At 54.1% G+C, this 15,477-nt stretch overlaps 1 pseudogene across 2 annotated transcripts in view; it reads left to right on the top strand.

The window, feature by feature from the left end:
- LOC721553 (SH3 domain and tetratricopeptide repeat-containing protein 1 pseudogene) overlaps positions 1-6,394 on the top strand; it is a 38,820-nt pseudogene extending 32,426 nt beyond the window's left edge. Inside the window, exons 5-8 of one of the 2 annotated variants that reach the window (XR_013415868.1) lie at positions 518-637; positions 1,313-1,469; positions 2,591-2,787; positions 5,994-6,394. The product of XR_013415868.1 is annotated as an SH3 domain and tetratricopeptide repeat-containing protein 1 pseudogene, transcript variant X1 (transcript). The remainder of the gene's footprint in view (positions 1-517; positions 638-1,312; positions 1,470-2,590; positions 2,788-5,993) is intronic. The other variant, XR_013415869.1, reaches the window with a different exon arrangement.
- The last annotated feature ends 9,083 nt before the right edge of the window (positions 6,395-15,477 follow it).

The following is a 15,477-nucleotide window of genomic DNA, read 5'->3' as shown; positions in this document are numbered from 1 at the left end:
AGTGGCTGTTTTCAGAGGCTTTTCCAAACACAGTGTGATCTGGAACAAATTGTGAAGCCCACGAGCCTGGTGAAGCTTTCATTATTGAGCACCTGCTGTATATCTCCTTGAGCTGAGGAGAGGGATCAAGAGCTCATGGCCAAGAGAGGACCAGGCCCACCCACAAACACTGCTGATGTGGCAGGGATGTGGCAACGCAGAAAGGTGCCAGGGGCTGGGCTCCCAGCAATCTGGGGGCCACGGAGACTGTTTTGAGTGCAGGGGGAGTGGGCTAGGGCTAGCCTTGTTGGTAGGATTCACAGGTATCGGGCTCCTGGGCTGCAGCTGCTCAGTCACCTCCTGGCACTCAGGTGCATCAGTTCATTGTCCTCATGCCAGTGGTGGGGGCAGCCCTCATGCACAGGGTTTGAAAAATGCTCAGGTGTACCTGTAGTGTGTGAGAGGAAGGAGGCTGGCAAAGGTGCGCGTAGCCACCTCGCTAGGTGTGGGTCTTGAGGGAACTTCTGTCTCCTTTCAGGTGGCACAGAATGTGGACCTGTACACAGGGAACTCCAACCTGGGGCTGGAGCTGTTTGAGGCAGCTGGAGACATCTTCAATGGGGCCTGGGAGCGGGAGGAAGGCATGTCCTTCTACCGGGTGAGCTGGCCTGTGGGCTGATGTGGGTGGGCCTCAGTGGGGCACGGTAGAGGTCTCCCACCTGGAGGCAGGGCCACCCATGCACATGATGAGTTTCCAAGTGGTCTCACCGGAATGATATTGACCGTGCCCCTCCCCGGGACAAACGCTCAGGCTCTGGACGTGACAATGGCTGTACCTTTGTACCTGATGACCTCAAGCAACCATGAGTGGGAAGTCCTGTCCCCATCTTCCAGATGAGGAAACTGAGGCTCAGAGAGGCACAGGGACATGTCAAAGGACACACAGCATCAGTGGGAGGCCCAGGTCTGCATGTACCCCGAAGTGGGATGGCTTCTCCCTTCCTCTGAGCTCACAGTGTGGCTCAGCCCTGGGCACAGATAAATGTGGTGTTTTTAGAGCAGAGAGGAGTGCTGGCTCCCCCCAGTCAGACCCCCGGTGCCCAGGTGGGAGAGGCTGGTCTGAGGCTGTCGAGTGTAGCTGGATGGGCCTCAGGTGACTCTTCAGCCCCCAACTTGGGTGTCTGAACTGTGTGTTATCCCAGAGCACAGAGCTGTGTCGAGGTGCAGGGGTAGCTGGGGCGTGGGAAGCTCCAAGTACATGTTTGAGCTCTGAGGAGGGCTGTGGGCAAGGTGGGTGCTGCGGGAAACCTGACCCCACCTGCCTGTGTGGTAGGACCAGGCCCTGCCCCTGGCAGTGACTACGGGCAACCGCGAGGCGGAGCTGCAGCTACAGCTGTGCAACAAGCTGGTGGCACTCCTGGCCACGCTGGAGAAGCCCCAGGAGGTCTTGGAGTTTGCCTACATGGCCCTAGCACTCAGCATCACTCTGGGTAAGTCTCCTGAGCCCCCACCCTGCCAGGACCCACATTTTGCCAGAGCCCAGCCTCCAGGTCTGCAGGCCAGGAGCTGAAACAGCTGCTGGATTTTCCTGGTCTCCTGTCCAGGCAGGCAGATCTGCCCAACTGGCTTCCCCGTCTGGCTGTGGGGCACAGCCCGAGGTCTCTCATGCAGTGCAGAGCTCCCTGCCTGCCTGAGCTCTGCTTCCTCTGCCTGTTCCTGCTGCTGACCACAAGGGCCGCCCAGTGTGCCCTCTGCCTTCCAGACATGCCAGGCATCTCGTTGGTTCCTGTATGTGTCAGGCTGAGTGGCACATTCCCTTTCTCTTGTGCCCTTCCCACCCTTATCAACCACATGGCTCTCTGGCTGATAAAATCCCAGTTCCCCTTCCAGCAGTCTGCCCCTTAAGGCCAGGTATCCCCTGGTGCTGCGCCAGGGTCGTCTGTCTCCCTCCAGAGACAGGGAACCCTAGGCAGGCCACATGCCCCAGCGCCTTGTGCCCCGTGGCCCAGTACACAGTAGGTGTGCAGCTGACTCCCCAAGGTAGGGGTTCTGATCGTGACACACCCAGGAGGAGTCAGATGTCACGTCGTTGGGTTGCCTGGAGCCGGGGTCCCGGGAGCACCTGGACTGCATGGCTTTTGGGCTCCCCTGGTTAAAACCAGTGAGCAGCCGGGCGCGGTGGCTCACGCCTGTAATCCCAGCTCTCAGGGAGGCAGAGGCGGGAGGATAGCTTGAGCCCAGGAGTTCGAGACCTGCCTGGGTAATATAGCGAGACCCCGTTCTCCACAAAAAGGAAAAAAAAAAAAAAAGACATAACACCAGTGAGCAAAGGCAGGTGGCTATGTGTAGGCACAGAGCTGGGCCATCCAAGTCCGACTTTGCCAAAGCCTCACAGTAGACAGGGGCAGGCCTTATTAGTTCTGCTTTGCAGATGGGAAAGTGAGTCTGGGAACCTGGAAGGGAATGGCCAGAGCTGCCCAGGTGACCACAGGTGCCTGGAGGCAAGCCAGGTGTGCTGCCCGGGGTCTGCATACCTGCTCCTGAGGGGCCTGTGCCCTCCCTGCCCCAGGGAGCCGCGTCCTCACACCTGCCCCTTTGGCCTGCACCCCAGGGGACCGGCTGAACGAACGCGTGGACTACCACCGGCTGGCAGCCCTGCACCACCGGTTGGGCCATGGCAAGCTGGCGGAGCACTTCTACCTCAAGGCCCTGTAGCTCTGCAACTTGCCCCTGGAGTTTGACGAGGAGACCCTCTACTACGTGAAGGTGTACCTGGTGCTCGGTGACATCATCTTCTACGAACTGAAGGTGGGTAGGAGGGGCAGGGCTTGGGGTGTTCCCGGCCCCCTTGGAGTGAGATCTCCACCCAGACCCCAGAGGCCTGGGTTCCAGCCTTCCTTAGGAATGGCCCAGTGGCCTCCCTGGAGCTCTGCACCCAGCTGGAGGAGCCGGCAAGCTTAGCAGATACAACCCAGCTCCCAAGATGGCCAGGCCCCACCCTCAGGAACTCAGTCTCAGCCAGGGAGGCTGACACATGATTGTGCAATGGTGGCCTCCGAGTAGAGAAGGGGGATTGTAGTCAGGGGGGCCCTCCTGGAGGAGGTGACACCAAAGCTGAGTCTTGACAGTCAAGTGTCAAGTTGCATTTAACAAAGAAAACAGGGTTGGGAGAAGGACATTTCGGAGGACGGCATCATCCTCACATTGAATCCACGTTGCAAGATCAAATCCTGGCACCTCCTCTAGGAAGCCTGCCCAGGGTGCCAGCCTGCACTGAGCAACTCCTTCCTGGAGTCCCGAGACACCTTGAATCTTCACACCACCCAGGAAGGGTGGGGTGGGACCCCAGTGTCTTACCATTGGGTTCACAGACAGGGAAACCCCAGCTTAGGGCAGGTGCAGTGGGGCGGGGCCCCAGCCAGCCAGGCTGAGGCCTTGCTGGGTCGGGTCTGTCTCGAGGGAAGGTGCTGTGCTCCCTCTGCCCCCAGCCCTGCAGGGGTGGAGAGCTGGGACTGGCAGACTCAGACCTGGGGTGTCTCCACCCCTCTGCCCAGCAGGCACCGCTCCCCCTCAGCATCGCACCGGCGCCGCGTCAGTGCTCCTTATGGGCTGAGGGGCCAGGGCGCTCCAGTCCAGGGGCCGAGATCTTGGCGGCCTTAGAACAACATGGGGAGCTGCGGCAGCCCTAAGACCCCGCCCCGTTTCCCCCACCGCAGGCCTGGGGCTGCCCGGGAGGCCTCTGCCCAGTGCTGGCGACACCTGGTGGTCAGAAGTGGTCCCTGTGGTCTCCCAAGTCCCAGCCAGACAGGGAGGTGCCAGGTGTCAGGCCCAGAGGGACGCTGCTCACCGCTCAGGGGCTCGCCTGGGACCCAGGGGGACTGGCCTCCCAGAAGAGGCCTTTATCTCTCTTGGTCAAGCCTGCCGCCCATTCCGCCTGTCCAGGAGAAAGGAAAGGGCCAAGTAGTACCTGAGAGGCCAAAGTCCACGGTTGGGGTCGAGGGGCAGAGGCCTCCTTCACCTCCTTCCCATGCACAGTCCTCCTTCCCATGTACAACCTTCCTTCACCTCCTTCCCGTGCACAACCTTCCTTCACCTCCTTCCCGTGCACAACCTTCCTTCACCTCCTTCCCGTGCACAACCTTCCTTCACCTCCTTCCCGTGCACAACCTTCCTTCACCTCCTTCCCGTGCACAACCTTCCTTCACCTCCTTCCAATGCACAGTCCTCCTTCACCTCCTTCCCGTGCACAACCTTCCTTCACCTCCTTCCCGTGCACAACCTTCCTTCACCTCCTTCCCGTGCACAACCTTCCTTCACCTCCTTCCCGTGCACAACCTTCCTTCACCTCCTTCCCATGCACAGTCCTCCTTCACCTCCTTCCCGTGCACAACCTTCCTTCACCTCCTTCCCGTGCACAACCTTCCTTCACCTCCTTCCCATGCACAGCCCTCTGGGCCTCATCGTGACTATGCTGTCAGCGCGGGCCAGCTTCCCACAGGGAGGCCGCCTTGGAATTCCCCAAGGGCGGCTGTCTTTCCAAGGCTACACCCTCCTTGTATAGGAGGCTCTGGACCCAGGGCCCAGAGGAGTGGGAGAAAAAGCCGGGCTGGATGGAGCCTGGAAGGCTGGCAGAGAAGCAGGGGTAAATGGGCATCTTTGCCAATTGCCTCTAAAATGGGGTCCCCTTTAGTCTACACATGTGAGCCCTGGAATAGGGTGGATTAGGTGTGTCCTGGCTCAGCCTGCCACTCACTAGCTGCTTCACACACTACAGGCACATGGAAATGCACACGCAAATGCACACAGACACAGGCACACACACACACAGGCACGCACACACACAGGCGCGTGCACACACAGGCACGCACACACACAGGCGCGTGCACACACAGGCACGCACACACACAGGCACGCGCACACACAGGCATGCACACAGGCACAGAAACATGCACAAGCACATGCACAGGCACACGCAGAGACATATGCTTTGGCTGGCTTCTTCCTGTTTAGTTGGGAAGCCCCCACCCCTTCAGGAAACCTTTGCCTTCCACCCCCGGCTGAGTCTGGGGCCTCCTGGGCTTCCCTCTGCCACAGCCCGGGCCACCCTCTGTGGTCAGTGTTCACTCCCAGGTCCCTCAGACTGGGAGCAAGGACGTTAGGCTCAGCCACGCACCCAGCACAGAGTCCAGTGTTCGGCTGGGCTGGGGGGCATTGGATGAGCAGTGGCGGTGACTCGGGGCCTTCTCACGCCCCTGCTCTGTGTGTGGGGTGGGGCAGTGAGGGAATGGACTGCTGCATCTTGGACTTTCTCATTGGCCCTGGGAGCCATCTTGAGATGGTAAAGAGGAACAGGCCAGGCATGGGTCTTAGAGAGGTCCCTTGGGTGACCCCCATGTGGAGGAGGTGCCTGGGGAGAAGCCGGGTGGGGGATGGGAGGGTCAAGGAGGAGGTCTGGGAGACGGCATCCCAACCCAGGGATGGTGAGTTTGAGCCAAAGATGCATTGAAAACAGGAGTGGATGTCTGGGGAGTCACACTCCGTCAGTATTTCAGGGAACATTGCCAGAGAGGACACCTGTGAGATGGTTTTGTACCTGGCCTGGCCCGTGGAGGGCCTGGAAATGGTCAGCATGGACAGGGGCCAGAGGGGAGCCTGGGTCACTCAACGCTGTGCCCCTGCTGTGGCTTGGAGCCACGGGTCCTGCATGGAACTGTCAGAGCAGGCAGGATCTGCCCTGACCTCAGCCCATGGGGAAAGCAGCCACTGCCTGCAGAGAGGGTGGCACTGGGGCAGGAGGCGTGGGGTGAGTGGGGCGTAGGGACAGTCAGGAAGGCTTCCAGGGGTGTCAGGGTCATCCTCACCTGCAGCTGAGACCACAGCAGTGTCACAGGCTTCGGGGCTCATGGGGTGAGCCAGCATTGGCTGGACATATGGAATGACCTGGAGACAGGAACGGCCTCTGGGAAGACGGGCTCCGAGTCCCCCTTTTGCTGAGCATGGCCTGTCCCTTTCAGGACCCCTTTTGATGCAGCCGGGTACTACCAGCTGGCACTGGCAGCTGCCGTGGATCTGGGCAACAAGAAGGCACGGCTGAAGATCTACACGTGGCCGGCCACCATCTCCCACAACTTCCTCCTGGACCGCGAGAAGTCGATCCTCTTCTACCAGAAGGCCAGGACCTTCGCCACAGAGCTCAACGTCCGCAGGGTCAACCTACCTCCTCTGCCACTCTGCGGGTGGGCCCCCTGGTTGACCCTCAGCCACCCTCGCTGAGGACAGCATCCGAGGGAATGGGTTTTGTGCAAGGAGGATGGTCTCCTGCCTCTCCTGGTGTCTCCGTGGCTCATTTTCTGGGAAATGGAGGCATGAAAACAGGGTTCAAATAGCAATAAATGGTTTTTTTTGCAATAACATACCAAAGTCCCCAGGGCATCCTTCCCTGTGTGCTTCCTGGGCTGTGTCTAGGGGCCAGCTCCTTCCCTGGTGGCAGCCCTCTTGGGGATGAGAAGGACTGTGAGTCCAACAGACCTGGGCCAGGTCACCATGAGCCTAGGTTTCCTCGGCGGCCAGAGGGGAGATGGTGGTGGAACTCTGGGCAGCTCCCTGCTCTCCCTGCTCAGAGCTTTTGCTGTAGGTCTCGTACCGCCGTTGCCTTTAACCTTCAGGCCACTGTGCCCGGATGTGGGGGATGCTAGTGTCCCTGTTCGCCATTGGAGAAATAGAGGCACAGAGAGGTTAGGTGTCTAGCCGACCGTCACACAGCAGGTAGGGGCGGAGACGCAGAGCCCAGTACACTGACCACCACACCACCCTGTCAGCCTGCAGCCAGGAAGGTGTCCCCCATTAGGACCCAAGGTCAGCTCCTGGACCTCTCTTGTGGTGTCAGGAGAGCCACAGGCCAGTGAGGGTGGCGACGGGGATCCCTCAATCAGTGTCCTCTGCTCCCAGACTTGGTTGGGCCGAGCCTGGCTAGTCCCACCTCTGGCCACTGGTCAGCCCTGTGGGAAGTGAGATGCAGGGATCTCTGCCTGTGTAGACGCTGTTACTTGGTATTGAAAGCCTTATCTGGGCTGACCGCAGCCATCCCCACATGCCCCTCCCCTTCCGGCCCCCGGCCCTCATCCCAGTCCCAGGAATCCCAGGTTTTCCTTCTTGGAATCTCTGGGCCCCAGGGAACACAGCTCACACGGTCTCTTTGCCAGTTTACGGCAAGGAAACCGAGGTTCAGAGACTGTGGGTGTCCCACGTGATTCTCACGTACACTGCACTCTCCCAGGCCCCTCTTTTAAACACTTTAAATGAGGTGACATTCACATCACATGCAATTAACTATTTCAACGCGATTAATGTGGTGGCATTTGTGCATTCACAGTCCTGTGCAACCACTCACGCCATCTAGTTTCAAAATGTGTTCATCTCCCCAGAAGAAACCTTCCATCCTCACTAAGCAGTTACCCCTCCTTGGTATCCCCCAAGCCCCTCGTTTAATGGAAGGGGAAACTGAGGCCCGCAGAGAGACTTGCCAGTGGATGGAGCTCTGATAATAAGGAATCAGGCACCCATCTGCTGGTTCAATCCTGGGATGGTTTTCCACCCAGCAGAGGTGACAGAGCCAGGAGGTTCTGGGACCCCATGCTTGAAGCCAGAGCCCTACCCTGAGCCTCCCCACCAGGGGGCAGCAGAGAGCTTTCCAGAACCAGCCGCGGGGCTGGCAGGAAGCAGCGCGTCAGAACTGCTGACAAACCTCACGAGGACTCCAGATCGCTGTCTCTGTGGGTTGGGCTTGGGAATTGGAGAGGAGGCCGCATGATTGGAAACGAAGACAGCACGGCCTGGCTGGAGCAGCCGGAAGCGCCGTCACGTTGCCTGAGGACAGACTTCGTGCCCGCTGGGTTGGACCTGCAGCCATTCTTCTCGGGGTGGGGCCCCTAGGTCAGGGTTGCTCTTGGTCCCCGACCTGCCTCAGAGTCCGGGGGGCTTTGGAACTGTGCCTCCCCATCTCCACCCACCCTGGCTGGTGCCATGAGGGGCCTGTATCCTGGGATCCTGTTCCTCTTGGGCAGCAGAGACTAGGGGACCAGAGGAGATGACGGGTCTTCAAGCCCCACATTCAAACCCCAGCCCACCACTGACAGTCTGGGGGTTCGCGATGAGGGAGTTGATGTCTCTGAGCCCCAGTTTTGCCACCACTAAAATGAGGCCGACATACTGGGGCAGAGTGCCAGTCCCCGGGCTAACAGAGGCCTGTTTCCTACTGACAATCCCTCTTACCCCTAGGAACAGCTCCAACAACCACACACTAGAGAACACTCAACCCAGGCCAACTTGTCAGAGGCACGAGAACCAGAGCGACTCCATCTTGAATGGGGGCTGGGTAAAGGGAGGCTGAGACCTGCTGGGCCGCATTCCCAGGAGGCTAGGCATTCTTAGTCACAGGATGAGATAGGAGGTCCCCACAAGATACAGGTCATAAAGACCTTGCTGATAAAGCAAGTTGCAGTAAAGTCGGCCAAAGCCCACCAAACCCAAGATGGCCACGAGAGTGACCTCTGATTGTCCTCACGGCTCATTATGTGCTAATTATAATGCATTAGCTGTTACAAGACACTCCGACCAGCGCCACGACAGTTTACAGATGCCATGGCAACATCTGGAGGTTGCCCTACATGGTCTTAGAAGGGAGGGCAGAAACTCTCAGTTCTGGGAATCGCCCACCCCTTTCCTGGAACACTCATGAATAGTCCAACCCTTGTTTAGCGTATGATCCAGAAATAACCATGAAAATGGGCAACCAGCAGCCTTTGGCGCCACTTTGCCTATGGAGCAGCCATTCTTTTTTTTCTTTTCTTTTTTTTTTTTTTTTTGAGATGGAGTCTCGCTCTGTTGGCCGAACTGGAATGCAGTGGCGTGATCTTGGCTCACTACAACCTCTACCTCTTGGGTTCAAGCGATTCTCTTGCCTCAGCCTTCCTAGTAGCTGGGATTACAGGCACCCGCCACCACGCCCAGTTAATGTTTTGTATTTTAGTGGCGACAGGGTTTTGCCATGTTGGACCAGGCTGGTCTCGAACTTCTCACCTCAGGTGATCCACCTGCCTCGGCATCCCAAAGTTATAGGATTACAGGAGTGAGCCATTGCGCCCGGCCAGAGTAGCCATTCTTTTATTCCTTTCCTTTCCTAATAAACTTGATTTCACTTTATGGACTCGCCCCGAATTCTTTCTTCTGTGAGATCCAAGAAACCTCTCTTGGGGTCTGGATCGGAACCGCTTTCCAGTAACAAACTTGCTTAACCTCTCAGACCCTTTTTCTCTTCATCTGTAACCAAAGACAAAGACTCCCCCGAGGTTGCAAAAGTGTGGAGAGAACGCATGGGAAACGAGGGGCACAGAGTTGGTGTGCAGAACCAATATCACAAACTGAGTGTCAAGCCACTGTCATACTGGAAGGAATATCATGCTCTCCCCCACAAGTTATGAGGAACAATATCACAGGGAGGTGTGTACCTTCTCCGGTAGTGGGACTAGTATCATCATCTCTTCCTTTAGATGACAGGAACGATGTCACAGGGTGGGTGTACACCCCGTGTGTTTTTGGAAGCAATGTCATTCTCTCCTAGGTTTTACGATTCACATCACAGGCGGGGTGTACACCCCTTGTTATATTGGATGGCGTCTCATCCTCTTTCAACCTGTATCTTTAGAACAATATCCCATGGGGGTTGTATATCTCTTCAATATTGGTAGTAATACCATCTTCTCCTTTCCTGGATATGAGAAACAATATCACAGGAGGTGTGTACACCCCTTGCGATGTTGGTAGTAATATCACCTCTCCCCTGTGGTTATTAAGGACAAAATCCCAGGGTGGCTGTACGGTTCCTACTTTATTGGGAGTAATATCATCCATTCACCCCCTGGATATCAGGAACCATATCACAGAAGAGTTGTCCACCCCCTTCGATATTATCAGCCATGTCATCTTCTTCCCGCCTGGATATTAGGAACGATACCCGAGGTTTGGGGGCGGTGTACACCCACTGCGATATCGAAAGTAAAATCAGCCTCTTTCCCGCTGGATATTAGGAACGATATCACGGGTGTGTGTGCACCTTCTGGGATACTGGGAGTACTATCAGCCTCCACCCTGCTGCATATCAGGAACAACACAAAGGGGGCAGGGTGGTTACATCCCATGTGATATTGAGAGCAATACTCTTCTCTTTCCCCTGTACATTAGGAACTACATCACAGGGGTCTGTACACCTTCAGCGATATTGGGATTCCTGTTATCCTCTCCCCCATTGAATGTCGAAAACGATATCACAGAAGGGTGTACACCCCGTGCAATACGGCCAGTAACATCATCGTCTCTACCTTTGGATACTAGGAACAACATCACAGAGGGTGTGTACACTCCCCTGCAATATTGGGCATAATGTTATCCTCTCTTCCCCTGAATATTAGAAACGATATCCCTGGTGGAGGGAGGTGGAGTACATTAAGAACAACATCACTGGGTGGATGTACTCCCCCTGTGATACTGTGTGTAGTATCATCCTCTCTTGCCTAGGATATTAAGAACAATATCACAGGAGGGGGGTACAGCCACAGTCCCTGCGTTATTGGGAGTAATAGCGTCTTCTTCCACTCTAGATATAAGCAACAATATCCCTGGGTTTGTGTACATCCCTTGCGATATAGGGCATATTGTCATTGTCACCCAATGTGGATATTGGGTGCAGTGTCTCAGCGGGGTTTACACCTTCTTCGATATTGGGAGTAATATCCTCTCCCCTCAGGATCGTAGGCTAAATGTCGAAGGGGTTTTACAACTCGTACGATATGGGCAGTAATAGCATCCTATCCCCACCTGGATGTTAGGAACTATATCACAGGGGACTGTACACTTCTTGGCATATTGGGAATCTTATCATCCTCTCCCATTTTGGATATTATGAAAAATATTAGAAACGAGGTGTACACCCGCTGAGATATTGAGAGTAATATTATGCTCTCCTCTTCGGGATATTAGGAACAATATTGCAGGAGGTGTGTACAACCCCTGTGATATTGGGAGTAATATCATTCTCTCTCTTTGAATATAAGAAACCATATCACAGGAGGATGTACCCCCCCGGTGATACTGGGAGTCATATGATGTTATTCGGAACAATAGCACAGTGGGTGTGTAAAATCCCTGCAATATTGCCACTAGTATTATCTTCTCCATCCCAGGATATAAGGAACAATATCACAAGGGGATGTACACCCCTGTGATATTGGGGATAATATCTTCCTCTCCCCGGCTGGATGTGAGGGAAAATATCACAGTGGAGGTCGACGCCGTTTGTGATATTGGGAGTAATATTATCCTCTCGCACCTTGGATAGAGGGAACAAGATGACCGAAAGGATGAATACACGTTGCGGTAGTTTCATTAATGTCAGCCACTACCCCCTGCTAATTAGGAATAACATGATAGAGGAGTGAACACTTTCTTCGATATTGGGAGGAATATCATCTTCTCAAGGCCGGATATCAGGAACAAGCCTATTAATTGTTAATATTAATAAATACAATAAAAATTGATACTAACCATCAACATTAATAATGACAATAAAGATACTAAATATTAATATTGATTCAAAATATTAACGATTAGTATTAATAATTAATAATCATAAAACTATTAATAATAATATAATGATATCAATAACTAATGATACTTAAATGAATACAAAGTGATACTGGCAAAAACACCATAATTAACATTAAGAATTAATATTAATAAATGACATGATTATTAAAAATTAATTTTTGGCATCCATCATCATCTATTTAAATTAATTATCAATATTAATGAGAAAATATTAATTGATAATATTATTGATAATTATTATAATTGATTCTTAATATTTAATAAATAATTCTATCATTGTTCCCTGAGCAATATTCTGAAGATACACACCCGTCTGTGAAAGAGTTAATCATTTCCAGAGAGAGAAACGATACTACTCGCAATATCGAAAACAGGATGTGAGTCCACAATGGCTCCCAATAGCCAAGGGGGGGAGAGGGGGTGGCTATTGGTCCCCACCTCGCGGGGGGTGGCTCACCCCCCTGCGAGGTGGCTCCCAATAGCCAAAGGGGGGGAGAGGGGGTGGCTATTGGTCCCCACCTCGCGGGGGGTGGCTCACCCCCCTGCGAGGTGGCTCCCAATAGCCAAAGGGGGGGAGAGGGGGTGGCTATTGGTCCCCACCTCGCGGGGGGTGGCTCACCCCCCTGCGAGGTGGCTCCCAATAGCCAAAGGGGGGGAGAGGGGGTGGCTATTGGTCCCCACCTCGCGGGGGGTGGCTCACCCCCCTGCGAGGTGGCTCCCAATAGCCAAAGGGGGGGAGAGGGGGTGGCTATTGGTCCCCACCTCGCGGGGGGTGGCTCACCCCCCTGCGAGGTGGCTCCCAATAGCCAAAGGGGGGGAGAGGGGGTGGCTATTGGTCCCCACCTCGCGGGGGGTGGCTCACCCCCCTGCGAGGTGGCTCCCAATAGCCAAAGGGGGGGAGAGGGGGTGGCTATTGGTCCCCACCTCGCGGGGGGTGGCTCACCCCCCTGCGAGGTGGCTCCCAATAGCCAAAGGGGGGGAGAGGGGGTGGCTATTGGTCCCCACCTCGCGGGGGGTGGCTCACCCCCCTGCGAGGTGGCTCCCAATAGCCAAAGGGGGGGAGAGGGGGTGGCTATTGGTCCCCACCTCGCGGGGGGTGGCTCACCCCCCTGCGAGGTGGCTCCCAATAGCCAAAGGGGGGGAGAGGGGGTGGCTATTGGTCCCCACCTCGCGGGGGGTGGCTCACCCCCCTGCGAGGTGGCTCCCAATAGCCAAAGGGGGGGAGAGGGGGTGGCTATTGGTCCCCACCTCGCGGGGGGTGGCTCACCCCCCTGCGAGGTGGCTCCCAATAGCCAAAGGGGGGGAGAGGGGGTGGCTATTGGTCCCCACCTCGCGGGGGGTGGCTCACCCCCCTGCGAGGTGGCTCCCAATAGCCAAAGGGGGGGAGAGGGGGTGGCTATTGGTCCCCACCTCGCGGGGGGTGGCTCACCCCCCTGCGAGGTGGCTCCCAATAGCCAAAGGGGGGGAGAGGGGGTGGCTATTGGTCCCCACCTCGCGGGGGGTGGCTCACCCCCCTGCGAGGTGGCTCCCAATAGCCAAAGGGGGGGAGAGGGGGTGGCTATTGGTCCCCACCTCGCGGGGGGTGGCTCACCCCCCTGCGAGGTGGCTCCCAATAGCCAAAGGGGGGGAGAGGGGGTGGCTATTGGTCCCCACCTCGCGGGGGGTGGCTCACCCCCCTGCGAGGTGGCTCCCAATAGCCAAAGGGGGGGAGAGGGGGTGGCTATTGGTCCCCACCTCGCGGGGGGTGGCTCACCCCCCTGCGAGGTGGCTCCCAATAGCCAAAGGGGGGGAGAGGGGGTGGCTATTGGTCCCCACCTCGCGGGGGGTGGCTCACCCCCCTGCGAGGTGGCTCCCAATAGCCAAAGGGGGGGAGAGGGGGTGGCTATTGGTCCCCACCTCGCGGGGGGTGGCTCACCCCCCTGCCATATTGGAAGTATTGTCAGCCTCTCCTCTCCGTGAATATTAGTAGCACTATCCCAGGCGAGGTGTACCCCTCCTGCTCTATGAGACGTCATATCATTCTCTTCCTTCCAGGATATTAATAACAGTATCACAGGCCGGGTGAACGCAGCTTTCCATACTGTGATTATTATCATACTCTCCCCCTCAGGATACTAGGAACCATATCACAGAAGACCTGTACTCTCCCTGGGATATTGGGAGTAATATCATAAGCTTCTTCCGTGAATATTAGGAGCAATTTCACCAGGTGGCTGTCCATTCTTTGTTATGTTTCGTTTCATGTCCTACTGTTTCACCGTAGATATTAGGATTAATGTCACCACGTGAGTGTACACCTACTGCGATATTAAAACTAGTATCATGATCTCCGTCCCTGGATATTAGGAATGACATCACAGGTAGGTGTACACTCCTTGTGTTATTAGGAGTAATAATATGATTAATTATTAAACATAAATGATTGATTTTAATAATTATCAATGACACTATTAATTAGTAAATACTGTTATTAATTTTGGATAACTCTTTTACATAGGTGATTATGCACGCTTAAAATTAATTATTAATTTTAATGTCATTTAACAATATTATTAGTTCTTAATATGAATCATTATTTTATTACCAACATCTCTTAGTAATGATTTAAGCAACATTAATTGTTGAAATCATTATTTTATTATTAATAATATTACTATTAATTATTAATATTAATCATTAACATTTTAAACCAGTATTAATTTTTACTATCTTAATTATGATTATTAATATCGATGATTATTATTAATTTTTATATTTATTAATATTAATAATAGACTTGTTCCTGATATCCAGCGGGGAGAAGATGATATTACTCCCAACATCGAGGAAAGTGTACACCCCTCTATGATGTTATTCCTAATAGCCAGGGGGTATAAGATAACATTATTGAAACTACCGTAGTGGGTGTCTGTCCCCTCGGTGGTCTTGTTTCTTATATCCTGGGTGGGAGAGGATGATATGACTCCCAATATCGCAGTGGGTGTAGACCTCCCCCGTGATATTGTCCCTAACATCCAAAGGTGGAGAGGATGATACTTCTTCCGATTTCACAGTGGGTGTACACCACCCCTGTGATATGATCCCTAATATCCAGTGGGCGAGAGGAATAGTCTCAATTTTGCAGGAGGTGTACACTGCCGAGTGATATTGTTCCTAATATTCAGGGATGGAGAAGATATCACCCCTATAGAGCAGGGTGTGTTCACTCCTTCTGTGACATTGTTCCTAATAGCCAGCTGGGGAGAGGAAGACATTACTCCCAATATTGTAGGGGGTATACACCGCCTTGTGATATTGTTTCCTATATCCTGGGAGGGAGATGATGATGCCAGCGGCAATATCGCAGGGGGTGTACACACCCACTGTGATATTGTTCTGAATATCCAGAGGGAAAGAAAATGATATGACTCCCAATATCACAGGGGGTGTACATCCTCCTGTGATATTGTTTCTTATATTCAGGGGGAGAGGATGATATGACTCCCAATATCCCAGGGGTTGTACACACCTCCTGCGATATTGTTCCTAATGTCCCAAAGGGGAGAGCATAATATTTCTCTCAATATCGTAGGGGGTGTACACCTACTTTGTAATATTGTTCTTAATATCCACGATGGGAGAGGATGATATGACTCCCAATATCACAAGAAGTGTACAGCCACCTGTGATATAGTTCCTAACATCTGGGTGAGGAGAGGATGATATTACTGCCCATACCGCTCGAGTTGTAAAACCGCTTTGATATTTTGCCTATAATCCTGAGGGGAGAGGATGATATTGCTCCCAATATCGAAGAAGGCGTACACTCCCCTGTGACACTATGCCTAATATCCACTT

This window comes from Macaca mulatta, chromosome 3 (genome assembly GCF_049350105.2).
Source record: "Macaca mulatta isolate MMU2019108-1 chromosome 3, T2T-MMU8v2.0, whole genome shotgun sequence".
Taxonomy (NCBI): domain Eukaryota; kingdom Metazoa; phylum Chordata; class Mammalia; order Primates; family Cercopithecidae; genus Macaca; species Macaca mulatta.
The sequence above is the reverse complement of the archived record's forward strand: the minus strand, read 5'-3'. Positions and strand labels throughout refer to the sequence as shown.